Genomic DNA, 14,683 nt, shown 5'->3' on the forward strand with positions numbered 1-14,683 from the left:
TGTGACCAGGATCACAGATCAGAGTGTGACTGGGATCAGGGTTCAGGGTGTGACTGGGATCAAGGCTCAGTGTGTGATCGGGATCAAGGCTGAGAGTGTGACCAGGATCAGGGCTCAGTGTGTGACGAGGGTCAGGGCTCAGAGTGTGACCAGGATCAGGGCTCAGTGTGTGACCAGGATCAGGGCTCAGTATGTGACCAAGGTCAGGGCTCAGAGTGTGACCAGGGTCAGTGCTCGGAGTGTGAGCAGTGTGTATTCAGTCTGTGGTCAGGATTGGGTTTCCTGAGCCCTGGCTGGCACATGGAACGATAGGGTGGGACAAGCCAGCTCACCCACCCTGCTTACGCCCACCCCAGCCTCAACCCTGACCTCTGTAGGAGCCCCTTCCCCACCTAGGAAAGTGCAGCTCTTTGCGAAAGCATGTGCAGGCCTGGTCATTTGGTGAGGAGACCTCTCCCTGTAGATGAAGGTTGGGGTCAACTCAGCATGAGGGGCCCAGAAGAGGAACTTGGGGTAATTCTGGGTCTCCAGCACTGAGGTGTCTGGAGATGGACACAGAGCTCCTCCCCTGCAGCTTAGCTGGGACTCCTGGGGGCAGAGGGCCCAGGCTGCAGGTGAGCCCAGTGCCCCTCGTTCCTGGGTTGCAGTTGGCATGCAATAGTAGGCAGACAGGCCACTGTCTGCCTACTCACCGCTGTCCAGGTCCTGGCCGAGGAACCTTGTAGAAGCAGGGGAGTCCTTGGGATCTGGGGGTGTCCCCTCCCCACCATCCTCCTGAGCGCTCACGACCTCAGTGTCTGGGCCCAGGACCACTTTCCATGTCGGACTTGGGTCGCTGTGGACTGTTCGTGGGTCCCTGTGGGACGTGAGCCATCTGCGGTCACCAGGCCATGCGCAGGATACGAAACAGGTGTGGGAAGGGGAAGGGCGGAGGCCCCTGGAGCGCTAGTGGGTGCCTGTCCTGGGTCCCAGGCTCCTGCTGGAGTCACAGGCTGGGCTCCAAGAGATAGAAGATTACAGTATCTAGGCAACAATCAATGAAGTATTTTTCATGCGCACAAGAAACGTAAGGGGCTAAATGGAGGCTTATAGCAAACCATGTTTTTAATGTTTTCTGAAAACCGTGAAGTATCGAGCTGAAGGCATTGATTTCCATTTGGGAAGCCCGGGTGGGGGGTTGCATGCACGCTTCTCTGCAGTGCACACCCATGTGCTTTTTCACGTGTGTCTCTGCGTGTCTGTAGGTGTGTCTCTGTGCATGTGTCTGCGTGTGCACGTGTGTGTGTCTGTGTGTGGTCCGGAAAGACTGTTGACTGCCCGCCCCCCCCCCCACAGGCTGTAACCGGAATAAGGGACCTGAGTGTGTCACCCTGGGAGGGGGTGTCTCCATGTGTGTCCCCCGCCCGTCAGGCGCTGGGTAGGAGCCTTGCCTGGGGTCACCTCACTGCATCTTCTCCACAGCCCTGTGAAGGAGATGTGCATGTGTCCCCATTTTTCAGATGGATAAACTGACAGGCAGACGGAAGAAGTGGGCACCATGGGGGGTAATCCCTCTGCAGCTGGGGCTGTGAGGGAAACCCCTGCGCCCTGATGCCATGGAGCCAGAGCCAGGTCTGCACGTGTTCCAGGTGGCTCCGGATGGGTCAGGGGGGCCCATTATCGGGGCGCCGTCATTCACGGTGGCAAAGTTTGGGGGAGCCGGCCAAAGGCTTGAGGGTCCCTCCCCTGGGATCTGGTGACTTTGGGCAGCCCTGCTTCCCCGCTCTAGCCTGCGAGCATGTCTGCCGAGGTCGGCGCAGGCCTGGGATGCTGGAGCCTTCTTTGGGTCCGGGGCTCCTTAGGGGTTGACTTAGGGAAGTCTGTCCTCTGGGGCCCAGGTCCTGCCTCCAGAGCTCCTGCTGGGCACCTGGCCGGGGTGGGGGGGCTGCTCTCGATGATGCTGGCTGTTTCGCTGTCCCCATGAGCACTACCACAGTTGTGTTCCTGTTACCACGCACCTGCTCTGGCTGATGGAGATGAGACACAGCTGGCCTTTTCATGCCGACGTTCCCATGTGGCCCTCCAGCCAGCAGGGCTGTATCTTGTCCTCCCTGCTGCCTGTCCCATGGGCCCAGCTCCGATCCGGCTAGAGGTCGGTGATGTGTCCATGTGATTGAGCAAATACCCCAGCCCCTCCCTGTCAGCCAGCTGCAGGTGCAATCAGATCCAGCACTGCCCTGAGCAGCTCACAGCCTCGGGGAGAGGGAGGCCCTTGAGGTGCTGAACGGCCAGGAGCAGAGTGGAAGCTGTTAGAGGGGCAGCTCTGCCCGGAGGGCTTCCTGGAGGAGGTGGCTCTTGAAAGCCGAGTGTTGAGAGGTGGGTATAGGCTCCTCTGTGGGACAAGGAGGAGGGTACTGCAGGCCCAGGGCACAGCCCAGGCAAAGGTGTGGAGGCATGGTGGGTGGAGCCCTGGGGCAAGACTGGCTGGGGTGGGAGTGTGTAGGGTCTTGAGTAGGAGAGGAGGGGCAGGCGAAGGGGCCGAGAGGCTGGAGGCTTCCTGGGGCACTTGTCTGGAGCAGTCCTTTCCTAGTGGGCCTGAGGGAGCCATAACCAGGTTCCAGACCCCCTTCCTCTGCATGGGGTTGCCCCACCCCTTGCTTGCACTGCCTCAGCGGCTGGGCAGATGGCCCCATGAGAAGGGCAGCACTGAGCCAGCCATTGGAAATGGCTCTCTGCCAGGAAAAAGGTGGAAAAAATAAAAGCATGAAAATGCTGGTGGCCAGCACAGAAGGCAGCATGTGTGTGAGTCGTGCAGGCGGCGTTGATGGACATGATGGAGTTTGCCAGCCAGCATGGAGAGCGGGTGTCGCATCTTACCCGTCCCAGCCCCGTGATGCCTGGGTGGGACTGGGCAGGGCGGCCGGAGGGTGGCACACAGCTGGGGCCCCACTGCCGGTGGGCAGCTGCAGGGCAAGAGGGCGCTGGGGCGGGTGGGCGGGGCGGAGCTGGTGGGTGGGGGCGGGGATTGTGGGCAAGCCGGTGCTGGTGGACGGGACTGGGCTGGTGGGCGGGGCGGGGATTGTGGGCGGAGCTGGGGCTGGTGGGCAGGACTGGGCTGGTGGGCGGGGCGGGGATTGTGGGCGGAGCTGGGGCTGGTGGGCGGGGCGGGGATTGTGGGCGGAGCTGGGCTGGTGGGCGGGGCGGAGCTGGTGGGCGGAGCTGGTGCTGGTGGACGGGACTGGGCTGGTGGGCGGGGCTGGAGTCAAAGGACCTGCCCGAAACCCTCCTTGTGGCCTTGGGTAGGTCGTGCATGGAGTCCCCGTTTCCTCCGTGGGCTCGGGACGCTAAGACCTTGCTGGGGTGCAGTGAGGCCATGGGTGCCCTTGGTGTGGCAGCTGGTGCACAGAGTTCGTGTGTTTCCTCCCTCCCCCGCCCGGTCTTGGTCTTGGTCTTCGTCCTTCTTCTCTGTATAGATGACCCTACCCTTCTCCTGCAAAGTGTCCCCAGACTGGCTCTGGGCTGCCCGCACCATGGATCCCTCCAGAAGCAGAGGTTTGAGTTCTCCTGCTGATCCCTGACACCCAGGCCTGGATAACATCCCCCACATTTGAGCCTCCAGGCCTTTGTCCCTGTCACAGGGAGGGATGCATGAGGCCTGCGGGCCACTCTGGCCCCACTCCTGGAGAGAGGGTCATCCCTGTCCCTGGAGCAGCCCCTGCCCCTGCCATCTCTCTGCTCCACTTCCCTCCATCCCCCAGCTCCCATTGGCCTCAGATTTGGTGCCTACGACTCCCGGCTCTGGGCCCGTGCCCATCCAAGTGGGCCACACGGTCCTCGCAGTGACCACAGTCTCTACGAACACACAGCAGCCTATGGACTATACCAGGGCACCGGGCCCTCAGTGACCAGGAGGACGGGAGCCGGGGCCTTGCCACGATGGATGTTTGCTGAGGCTCTGAGGGCAGAGGCTCATCCCAGGCAGGAAGAAGTTTCGAGCCAGGCCTGACCCCCAAGCCCACCTCGGTCTTGGGGAGGGTTCAGGGTCAGGCTTCCCCGCCACGCCGGCATCACAGTGGCCCTTACTCACCAGGGGCAGGACGCATGGGCTTGCCCACCCCAGGACTCTCGCTCTTCTTCAGGGAACATGCGACAGAAGAAGCGTGAGGGAAGAGCCCTGGGGCTTCACTGGGGAAGTGCGAGCCTCCTGCCCCTGCTAGGACATGAGGACACGCCGCTCGAGGGGAGACCTTGTCTGTGATGGTGGGACCGCTTGAGTCCCAGCCCTGCTGTTTCCAGCCACTGAACTTTGCCGAGCGTGGGTGTCAGCTCTGTCAACAGGACAGTCCCTCCTTTAGAGCAAGGCTGTGAGGACGTGGGGAGGGCCTGACGACTCTCCTCCTCCCCTTCTTCCTCATCTGACTTCTCTAGGCTGTGGCCTCCAGAACGAAGCAGAAGGAGATGGGGTTCGACCTTCAGGGCCCCTTTAGAAGCAGGGGTTCTGCCTGCCAAAGGGAGGACACGTGGAAGGGAGCATCCTCAGCCAATGCTGACAGAGAAAGGAGCATTTTCTGAAGAGAAGGACCCTGGAGTGGGACCCAGGAGGAACCCCCTGGGGCAAAGTCCACCAAGTCAGGTGCACGTGGCAAGGCCCTCCCCTTCAGCTGTCTCCCCGCTCAAAGCAAGCAGTTTTGCTTCTGGGTGCTTCTCAGTAATTGCAATAATAAATTGAATAATTAAGCTAAATCCACAGAAGAGAATTAAATATTAATTTCTAATAAGCTATTCAGAGAGTGTCACCAGCAGAATACATATGGGCCTGTGTGTCCCCCTGCCAGGCCCCCAGACCCTTCCCCGCCAGGGCAGGACTGACCTGCACCAGCCTCAGTCCGGGAGGGTGACGGCGTGCCAGCCCTGGGAGGTGTTGCCGGGCCCTGGTCACTCTGTCAGGAGGCCAGCAGGCCCACGAGGCTGGCATCAGGCACATCAACAGGAGTAGGTGCCTGTGGGATCCGGCTTCCATCTCCCCGGCAGCGGGGGTCCCCATCATCGTGGGAGGGTAGCCAGCACCATTTGGAGGAGTGGTTAGCGGATGAGAAAATGACGCATCTGAAGGACATTGAGAGCAATCTGAGAGGTGGGGACAGTCCCCCTCAGGATCCCAGGGTCTGTGTGGCACCTGTGCTCCAAGAAGCCTCTCAGTCACCTCCATGCAGCCAGGGATGCTAATGGGGGGACTGGCCCCAGTCAGTCAAAGACAGTGCCCCAGGGTGGACACTGAGTATGACCTGGTCACATGCTGAACCCTGACCTTGGTCACACACTGAGCCCTGATCCCCAGTCACGTGCTGAGCCCTGATCCCGGTCTCACACTGAGCCCTGATAGTCACACTCTGAGTCCTGACCCTGGTCACACTCTGAGCCCTGACCCTGGTCACACGCTGGGCCCTGATCCTGGTGACGCTCTGAGTCCTGACCCTGGTCACACTCTGAGTCCTGATACTGGTCACACCTTGAGCCCTGATCCTGATCACAGTGAGCCCTGATCCTGGTCACATGATAAAGCTGATCCTGAACCTGATCCTCCTTTTAAGAGATGAGAAAGCATAGGCCATGAAAATTATGTTTGGCTGCAGCAAAAAGTGGATAATGGTGGAGAAGGTAGGCAGGCCAGGGTCACATTTTAGGGGGTGGTGAATGCAGGTTAAGGGCCTCGTCTCGGTCCAGTGTCAGCGAGGCAGTGGGGCAGTTCGGAGCCTGGCATGGCCATGGCTGGGGTGGGCTGTGTGGATGTGCTGGCCCCGTGACTGCAGCCCTGCGGAGAGACTGGGACTGAGGCGGGGGGTCTGGCTGGAAGAGGAGGTGCCGTGTGCCTAGGGCAGGGCGAGTTGAGGGGCAGGCACAGAGTGGGGTCGTCCCCAGCCTGGCCTGCGTGGGGCGGGTACAGCCTGTGCTGGGGCCAGGCTCTGCGTTCCTGGGGCTCAGTGACAGCGCCCTGGTCCTGTGTGTGCGGTGGGGGTTGCAGAACAGCCGTGGGTGCCGAGAGGCGCCATGCAGAGCCCAGCCCGTGGACACCCCTGCCGCAGATGCCAGACTTAGCAAAATGAAAACAGAGCCCCGGTAATGGTGAATTTCCAACAAAGAACGAATGATCTAGTGTGAGCATGTCCCATGCAGTATTTGGGACAGTCTTACACTGAAACAGTCCTTCCCTGCTTCTGAGATTGAAGCTGGCGTCCGGTGTTTTGCCTGCGGACACTGTGGGGCCGCCCGCCCCCTCCTGGGGCTCTCCTGGCAGCTGGTGTCCCAGGTGCCGGGCAGCTTGAGAAGTCAGATGCCCGTCCAGCTGGGCTGGGTTTTGACAGGAGCCCAAGGCTTGAGCTGGGAGGCCAGGGAGCAGGGATGAGGTGCAGGGAAGAGGCGTGGTAGGGGTGGGGGTCTTTCTGAGCCTAACCCCCTCCCCTCCCACTTCCTCTTCCCCCGGAGCATCCAAGCAGGTCAGAGCTTGGGGTGAGCTGGGTCCCAGCTCCCCCCCACCAAAGGCTGGGTCCCCACCCCACAGGGCTCTTCTTAGGGACAAATGAGACAATTCAGGTGGGACCCCTGGTGTGTGCCAGGTGCTCAGTTTTGCTCAGAAAATGCAGGCAAGCGCTGTCTGTTGTACTCCCTGGGCTCAGGGGCACTGACCCTGGGCCTCGCCCGGGCCTGTAGCGGAGGTGGGGGCCTACAGGTCAGAACCCAGGGGCCAGCACCGGCAGGCAGGGCAAGGGGGCTGTGGCCCTGCGTGCGTTCTGTGCCCCGGCAGAGACCACCGTACGGCAGATCTATGGGACCACAGCCAGGGGGCCCGGCTGAGTCAGGAGCTGGGCCTGGGAGTCCAGCCCCTGGTTCCACGGGCCCTGGGGGCAAAACACACATTCCCTTTTCCTGCAGACTTTCCAGTGCCTCCCCTCCTGAATGCTTGAGGCCAAGGGAGGGGGGACTCCCGCTGTCGGGGGTGAGGGCTGGGGAGTGGCCTGGCTCTGCACAGGAAGCATTTGGGGATGGGGGAGGCTCCCCACTGCCCCCAGGGGAGGAAGAAGAGGGGCAGCCTGCAGGACAGTGCTGGCCCCCACCTTGCAGAGCAACCTCGGGCGACCCCGAACTGCTGAGTCCTCGCTAGCCCAGGGCAGATGGGGATTGGGGCGCATACCCCTCAGGCATCTTCCATCCATCCACAGGCCCGGGGATTGAAGGCATCTCATGGGAACTGGGAAGAGCGGCCTCTGCCCTCTGGTTACCCTCTGCTGGGGAGGCCAGTGTGGGCCTCACGGGTGGGCAGGGTGGTGCCCAGTGCGAGGGGGTGTGGTCGAGAGAGGGGCTGGGCTCAGTGCCCAAGGGCAGAGGGGGCGGGAGGACAATGGCAGAGGTCTGGTTGTCAGAGGATGGGAGGGCCAGAGAGATGCTTGGACCCTGCCACCCACTGTCCCTGCCCCTGGTCAGCCACTAGGGGGTGGGGCTGGGGACACGCTGGCCTGGGGACCAGGAGGCTGGGTCTGGACACACCCGGGGGCCTAAAGAGCTGGGGAGGGGGTGGGTCCCCCTACTTGCCCTCCCTGAGACTCCTGCCCTGCACGAGGCCACTCAGCTGCAGATGCCCCCACCCCCAGAGGCAGGCGGAAAGCCGGGCTAGCTCTGCACAGGACTCCAGGACCGGCTGCCCCGCGTGTCCCAGCCGACGCCTGCCGCCCAGACCTCCAGAAGGGCTGTGAGCCACAAAGCCAGCTTGAGGGGTGCCTCCTGGGTGTTCCTCAGTTTACCATCGAGAAAACCCAGCTCTGGAGGGCGTGGCCTGCACCTGGCTCTCGGGATGGGGCCTGCCTGTTGGGGGCCTCTTGTGGCAGGGCTCGGGTGGGGGGGATGCCAGGTGGGGCCAGTGAGGCCGGGGCTGGGAGGAGAGCAGGTCTCAGGGGGGTGGTGCAGCCTCAGAGAGGGGCCCCGGTGGGCTTACAGGCAGGCCTTCGGTGGGCATGGGGCAGCGTGCCCGAGTTCCCCTCCAGAGGCACAGGATCACTGCTCCCCTCAGGCCTGCCCTTGCCCTCTCAGGGACTGGGGGTCCCCTGTGGGCATGGGAATGATTTCCCCCAGCAGGTGAGAGGACAACAGACAGAGGCGCCTGGAAGGGGGCTGCATTCCCCTCTGGGGCCTCCCGTCTGCTGCTGGGCCCTGGAGCCCAGGCTGGGGCAGGGGTGCTGGTGGGAGGACAGGGGAGAGAGGCCACAGTGCCCTGGTGACCTCCACCTACCCAGGTGGTGTCCAGGAGGAAGTCCTCTGCAGGGGCCTGGCCAGTGACCACCATGGAGGGGCTGTGGCCCTTTGTCCTGGTGGCGGCAGCCCCAGGCCCTGTGTGCGCCTTCACCGCAGCACCTGCGGACCCCCCACCCTGTTCCTCCAGCTGGGCGTGGGCCGTGCAGGGGAGCAGGGCCTGTGTGCGTCCTGGCCTCGGGGCTGTGGGTGGGGCTGGTTGTGATTTTCAGCAGGGTGCTCAGGGACCCTCATGGAGAGGGTGACGTTTGAAGAGCTGACCTGTATCCCAGGGAAAAGCATTCCAGATAGAAGGAACAGCATGTGAACAGCATGAGGGGGGACAACCAGAGGCAGAGCCCCAGCAGAGAGCCCAGTCTGTGGGCTGGGGCACAAGCTGGGGGCCGCAGGTCCCAAGGACCTCAGCCAGAAAGCGGCCAGGAAGGCCCCTGAGCGGCTCTGCTGGGGAGGGGACCACCTCAGAGGAGCCGAGGAGAAACGGCACAGGGGGCAGGAGGAGGCCGTGCCCAGTGGGGCGTGGCCAGGAGCGGATCGTGGACGTGCTGAGAGTGGAGCCCACCGGGGTCCTCATGGGACGGGGGCTTAGGTGCGGGGGAGCCTCTCTGCTTTGGCTCCTGTGGTCTGGCCGGAACTTAGCCACGCCCAGCAGGCCGCTTGGGGAGGGGGCAGCCGGGAAGGGGCCGGTGGACCAGACTCACACCTGCTTGCCAGGACTCTCATCCGTCCTCCCCGAAATCTCTGTGCTGTCAGCCAGTCCTTCCGAGGCCTGGCGCCTCTGGACCCTCCAGACCCTGGCCTGGCCTCCCCAGCCCTTAGGAGTCCCGCAGAGGGGCGTGGAGCTGGTATTTCACGAGAGAATCCCGGAAAGGCTGTGTTTAGCCTGATGCTGGGACCCAGGCAGGCGGCTAGGGTCACCGTCTGCAGCGGCCGAGCAGAAGCCCACCTAACGCTGCATGCTGTCCACGTCCTGGTGGCCTTCCTGTGTTACGGAGCTCATCATCCGGGGAGACTGTGCCGAGGGCCTGGGGGCTCCAGGCCCCCTCCCTGGCCCGGTGGCGGCCCTGGAGAAATGGGCAGGGAGATGGGATTGTCACTGAGTCCTGTGGGGTGTCCTCCCTCCTCCCCTTTGTGCCCCACGAAGAGCAGCAATGTGGGGGACTCAGGCAGGACTGGGGGCGAGGACGGGCCAGGCAAGGACAGAGGGCAGGGAGGGAGGGCAGCCCGACCAGGGCCAGGAGAGCCCACGTTGGCACCTTCCCGCGCAGCCGCTGGTCTCTTGGGACTTGTTTTCTCCTCTGTGAGCGGGAGACCTGTCATCCGGGCCCACCTCCTGGGCAAACCTGAAGCTGGCAGGTGGAGAGGGTAGCAAGGCAGGGCCCCACTCCGACTTTGTGGGACAGCGTCAGCTCCCCAAGGAAGGGGGGCATGGTGGAGAGAGCCAGGTGGGAGCCAGAGCCGCCCGCTCCCCCCCTGCCGCAGCCACGCCTCCTCCCTGCGCGCCCAGCTGGGGCTGATGGAGTCTGTTGTTCTGCAGGTTGATGCCGCCACCTGGCCTGCGTGGACCCAGGAGAGTTTCCCACTGGCCTGCCTCCCACCAGTGTGCTGACCCCGCCACCGCCACACCGACCTCTGGCTGGGCCTGCCCTAATAAACTCCCCACTTCGCTGGCCACAGCGCTGGTCTCCGTCCGTCGGGTGGGAGGCATCTTTCCTGCTCTGGGACCCCTGGAGATGGAGCCTGAGCTGTAGTGGGTGGGAGAGGCCATGGCAGGGGTGTGTGTGAGTGTGTGTGTGCATGCGTGTCATGAGTGTGAGTGTGGGGGTGCATGCATGACTGTGAGTGTGTGGGGGGTACATGCATGACTGTGAGTGTGAGTGTGCTTGCATGTCATGAGTGTGTGAGTGTGCATGTGTGTCATGAGTGTGTGGGGGTGCATGTATGTCATGAGTGAGTGTGCATGTGTCATGAGTGTGAGTGTGGGGGTGCACGTATGTCATGAGTGTGTGTGAGGGTGCATGCGTGTCATGAGTGTGCGAGTGTGCATGTCATGAGTGTGTGTGAGTGTGCATGTGTGTCATGAGTGTGAGTGTGGGGTGCATGCGTGTCATGAGTGTGTGGGGGGTACATGCATGACTGTGTGTGAGTGTGCTTGCATGTCATGAGTGTGCATGTGTGTCATGAGTGTGTGTGTGCATGCATGCATGAGTGTGTGTGCGAGGTGGCGTGGTGACATGGGTGTGAAACACGGATGGGGTGGTCCAGGGCCTGTCTCTCCGGTGCTGCCCCTCCCGAGGGGCTCCCCCAGTTGGAGCCTCGCCCTCCCACCACAGCAGGCCCTGGGCCTTCCTCCCTGAGGACCCAGCACAAGCCCTCCCAGGACCTCTGTGTCCCCACTCTGGAAACAATGGCTGGGGGGCGGGGTTGGATGCAGCTCTGAGGCCCCCGTTGCTCCGGGAGGTAGAAGCTTCTGGGTCTCCTGGCACCCAGCTGAGGGATGGGGCATGGAGATGGGGTCAGGGAGTGGGGGCGGCACCCCTACATAGGAGGGCCGTGGCCTGGCCCCTGTGGGCGGGAGAGGGCAAGAGGCAGCTCCTCTCACTGTGGGGAGTGGGTGCCAGGCGGGCGGGGGGGCCAGGCCGAGGCCCCCAGGGCACAGCACTGGGGGAGCAGCACCCTTCCAGGCCCCTGTAGGACCCCACGGGGTGTGGCTGCCCCCAGATGCCCAGGGAGGGTGAGCTCGCCTGGGAGGGGCATTCTAGAAAGGCCTGCAGGACGCCCCTGCCTGCTCAGGTGGGCTGGAGCAGAGGGCCCACCCCTCCCCGCCCCTCCCCTAACCCCAGTCCTCTGGGAGGAGGGTCCGAAGCCTTCTGGATCCAGGCCACTTTGTTCCAAAGACCGCTTCGGGGGTTTTTAAAGATTCTGTGAAGCTCTGCATTTCTCAGCTCTTCCTCCTCCAGGGGCTGAGAAACACCACTGCGGTGTGGGCGGCGGTGGTGGGGACGGGGGGAGTGGACAGAGCCCCCCCAAGGCAGCACTGCGGCCGCCTCCTCCCCCTTGCCGCAGTGGCCCCCGGCTGCTGGGCCGGGGGAGTCCGGAGGAGGTGTCAGGAGCAAATTGAGTTTGCCACCTCCAGCTCCAGGTGTGAGGCGCTTGGTTTTTGGGGCAGCCGCAAGGCGCCTGCGTCTCAGCCCCCAGGCCCACAGCTGCTGGCTGGGCCCTGGGGGCGGGGAAAGCCCGGGTTTGGGGCTGGAGGGACCAGCAGATCCTGGTCCCAGCTAGGAAACGCAAGTGGGGGGCGGCACCCCCTCAGGGGCTGCAAGCTGAGGTTGCTGGGCGGGGGTTTGGCTCCAGCTTCACGGGTGAGAGCAGGCTTGCTTGCAGGGAGGTGGGGAGTGAGCCTGGCTGCTGGGAGGAGACAGGCTGGGCCTCCCTCTTGGCTGCCTGACCTTGGAGAATGGGGGTGGAGGGCGGGCCAGCGCTCCGGTGGGGTACCAGGGTCCCAGGCTCCCCCTGCAGCTCGGTCAGCACTTCTGGGTGCCCTGGCGGGAGCAGGTGTTCTGAGGTGAGGAGTGCAGGCGGGCGGGCCGAGGGCAGCACGGGGCCGGGAAGAGGGCACCTGGGACGGTGCTGATGGAGGCCGCTGCTGCCACCAGCTGACTGGACTCGGAGCCTCCCCACTCAAGAGCGAGGTGTCGGAGTGACCTTCAGCCCCCACCGTCTGGAGCTGCGGAGGCCAAGAGCAGGGCTGGCCATGCGGGCAGAGCCAGGAGCCTGGAGGAGCCTGGAGCCAGGGCCTGGAGCAGAGCGAGGCCGCCCGCAGATGCGCCTCCTAAACCCGCCCGTCCCTCCTCCCCTGGAAGGCCCCCAGAGGGAAGGTCTCAGCAGAGCTAGGACTAGAACCCATCTCGTTCCCAGGCCCACACGATCTATGGGAGCCCTGTGGTGGGTGGGATTGTCGCACTTCCCTCGGAGGGGGGAGCATGGGGCTGGGGCTGGGAGAGAACGCGGCTTCAGCACATAGCCGACGGACCCCAGGTGTTGGGATCATATCTCAAGAGCCCCCCAGCTGCCCCTCTCCCATTTCTCATCAGCCCACATGCCCCTGGCCGCCCCGGTCGCCCCTTGGTCCTCATCCTGCCCACTCGCGGCTCCTTCCCCTCGGGGCCTCTGGCTCCTCCATGAAGTGGGGCAGTTAGCGGCTCCGTGGCAGGGGGTGCGAGGCAGGCCTGCTGGGTGTGGAGTGCCCGGCTCAGACTCCGTCCCACCTGGCTGGGCCTGGCACCCTCCTCGCCTCGGGAGCCCATGAGGGCCCTGCCGTGGGGACCCTCTGCCCAGTGGCTGGCCCCGGGCGCTTTGGGCCCCAGCTGAGCCAGCCTCTGAGGGGCCTCAGGGGAGGGGTCCCTTCAGCTCAGGCTGCATATGGTGAAAGATACACAATCCCACTACCCTTTCCACTTCGGATACAACTCAGGCCAACAAGCAAACAAACTGACACCGGAGAGCGAGAGCGCCGGCCTCTCCCGCAGGGGATGTGCTCCTTGGCAGGTGATCAGGGTGTTCCCTAGTGCTGAGGCCAGGCCACCACCACACTGCGGTTCGTGGGCTGAGAGCCAACTAGCCCCGTATGGGCCATGGGGTGCTGGGGTGCACAGAGTGGGGCTCACGGGGCCGTGGGTGCTGGGGGGCACGGGGAGGGGCCCACGGGGCCGTGGGTGCTGGGGGGCACGGGGAGGGGCTCACGGGGCCGTGGGTGCTGGGGGAGCATGGGGAGGGGCTCACGGGGCCGTGGGTGCTGGGGGGCACGGGGAGGGGCTCACGGGGCCGTGGGTGCTGGGGGGCACGGGGAGGGGCTCACGGGGCCGTGGGTGCTGGGGGGCACGGGGAGGGGCTCACGGGGCCGTGGGTGCTGGGGGAGCATGGGGAGGGGCTCAGGAGGAAGGGAAACAGTCAGTACCTATTACAACGCTCATGGCCAGGTGCCAAGCATCCCCCGCCTGCCTGAGTCAAACAGGGACCGAATCTGCCGGTGGACAGGCCCCGTGGGGCCTGGGCTGGATCCCCCGAAGCCTGGCTCAGTCGCATGCCTGCTGGTCGGTGCTGACCGTCGTGGGACACCCTCACGGGGGCTCCTCCCATGGTCCAGGCTTCCTCACAGCATGGCAGCCATCCTGGGCAAGCATCCGTGGGAGCGCCCCGAGGGAGAGGAGGGCAGAAACCGCATCCTTCTCTGAGACCCCGCCTCCGAAATCGTGCGGCATCCCCTCCACAGCGCTCCTGCGATTGTCCAGGTCTGATGGGAGGGGCAAGGTGACCATTTTGGGACCATACAACCTGCCCCAACTCCCCTTCATTTCAGTCTCGGCCGGCTGGAAGTTCTTCCTCCATGGTGTGACTCCAGCCTTCATTCTGAGGGTCTCAGGGTGTGGGCGTCCTCCACTGGTGACCACTCGAACACACCCTGCACCGGGACTGGCTCTAGGCTCCCTCCACCCTCACCTTGCCCTTGGTGGTCTGGGCCGGTCCCCGGCCACGATCACATGCCCTCGGTGGCACCGGACATGTGGCCGTCTTGGCCCCATGGCAGCAGAACCAGCGTCACGACCGTCAGTGGGAAGAGTCCTCCCTTGGGCACGGACAGGGGCAGGCCCGGGGTGGAGGGGGTACGGTTGGGGGCACCACCTCCCCGTGCTCCGACAGCGGGAGAAGGAGCTCCAGTGCACACACTTCCCGCAGGCTGGCACGGCTCCTGATGTGCTGTGGTTCCCGCTGGGCCTCTGCCATGCTCACGGCTGGCTGCAGCAGGTGATGGGGAGACCAGCGGGGCCCGAGAGCGTCAGGCATTGCTTTGCTTTTTTTGGCTTTGAAAAGGGTTTCTTGGTTGGAAGCTAAGAAAGGCTCTATAGTCTGGGGCGCAGAAGTTCTTACAGAGGAGAAGTGGCCACTTGCCCTCAATAGCTCAGAAAACATCCATCAGTCTCTTTTATCTGTTCAAGCATCTGTCCATCCATCTGCCTGTCTACTCACCCACCCAACCACCCACCCACCCACCTATCCATCCATCCTACTCTCCATCCATCTATCTGTACCCCATCCGTCCCTGCGCCCCCCACCCATCCACCTGCCATCCATCCATCCCACTCCCCATCCACCTATCCGTACCCCGTCTGTCCCTGTGCCCTCCACCAGCCCCCCACCCATCCACCCACCACCCATCCATCCCACTCCTCATCCATCTATCCATACCCCATCTGTCCCTGCGTCTCTCCACCGTTCACCCACCATCCAACCATCCACCCACCCACCTACCTATCCATCCATCCCACTCCCCATCCATATACCTGTACCCCATCCATCCCTGCGCCCCCCACCATCCACCCACCCATCCACCCACCATCCATCCATC

At 63.7% G+C, this 14,683-nt stretch overlaps 1 protein-coding gene across 1 annotated transcript in view; it reads left to right on the forward strand.

The window, feature by feature from the left end:
• Positions 1–9,953, forward strand: part of TSNARE1 (t-SNARE domain containing 1) — a 143,286-nt gene extending 133,333 nt beyond the window's left edge. Inside the window, exon 13 of the mRNA XM_036112755.2 lies at positions 9,815–9,953. The gene's annotated coding sequence lies outside the window, so the exon portion shown is untranslated. The remainder of the gene's footprint in view (positions 1–9,814) is intronic.
• The last annotated feature ends 4,730 nt before the right edge of the window (positions 9,954–14,683 follow it).

This window comes from Halichoerus grypus, chromosome 5 (assembly GCF_964656455.1).
Source record: "Halichoerus grypus chromosome 5, mHalGry1.hap1.1, whole genome shotgun sequence".
NCBI lineage: Eukaryota > Metazoa > Chordata > Mammalia > Carnivora > Phocidae > Halichoerus > Halichoerus grypus.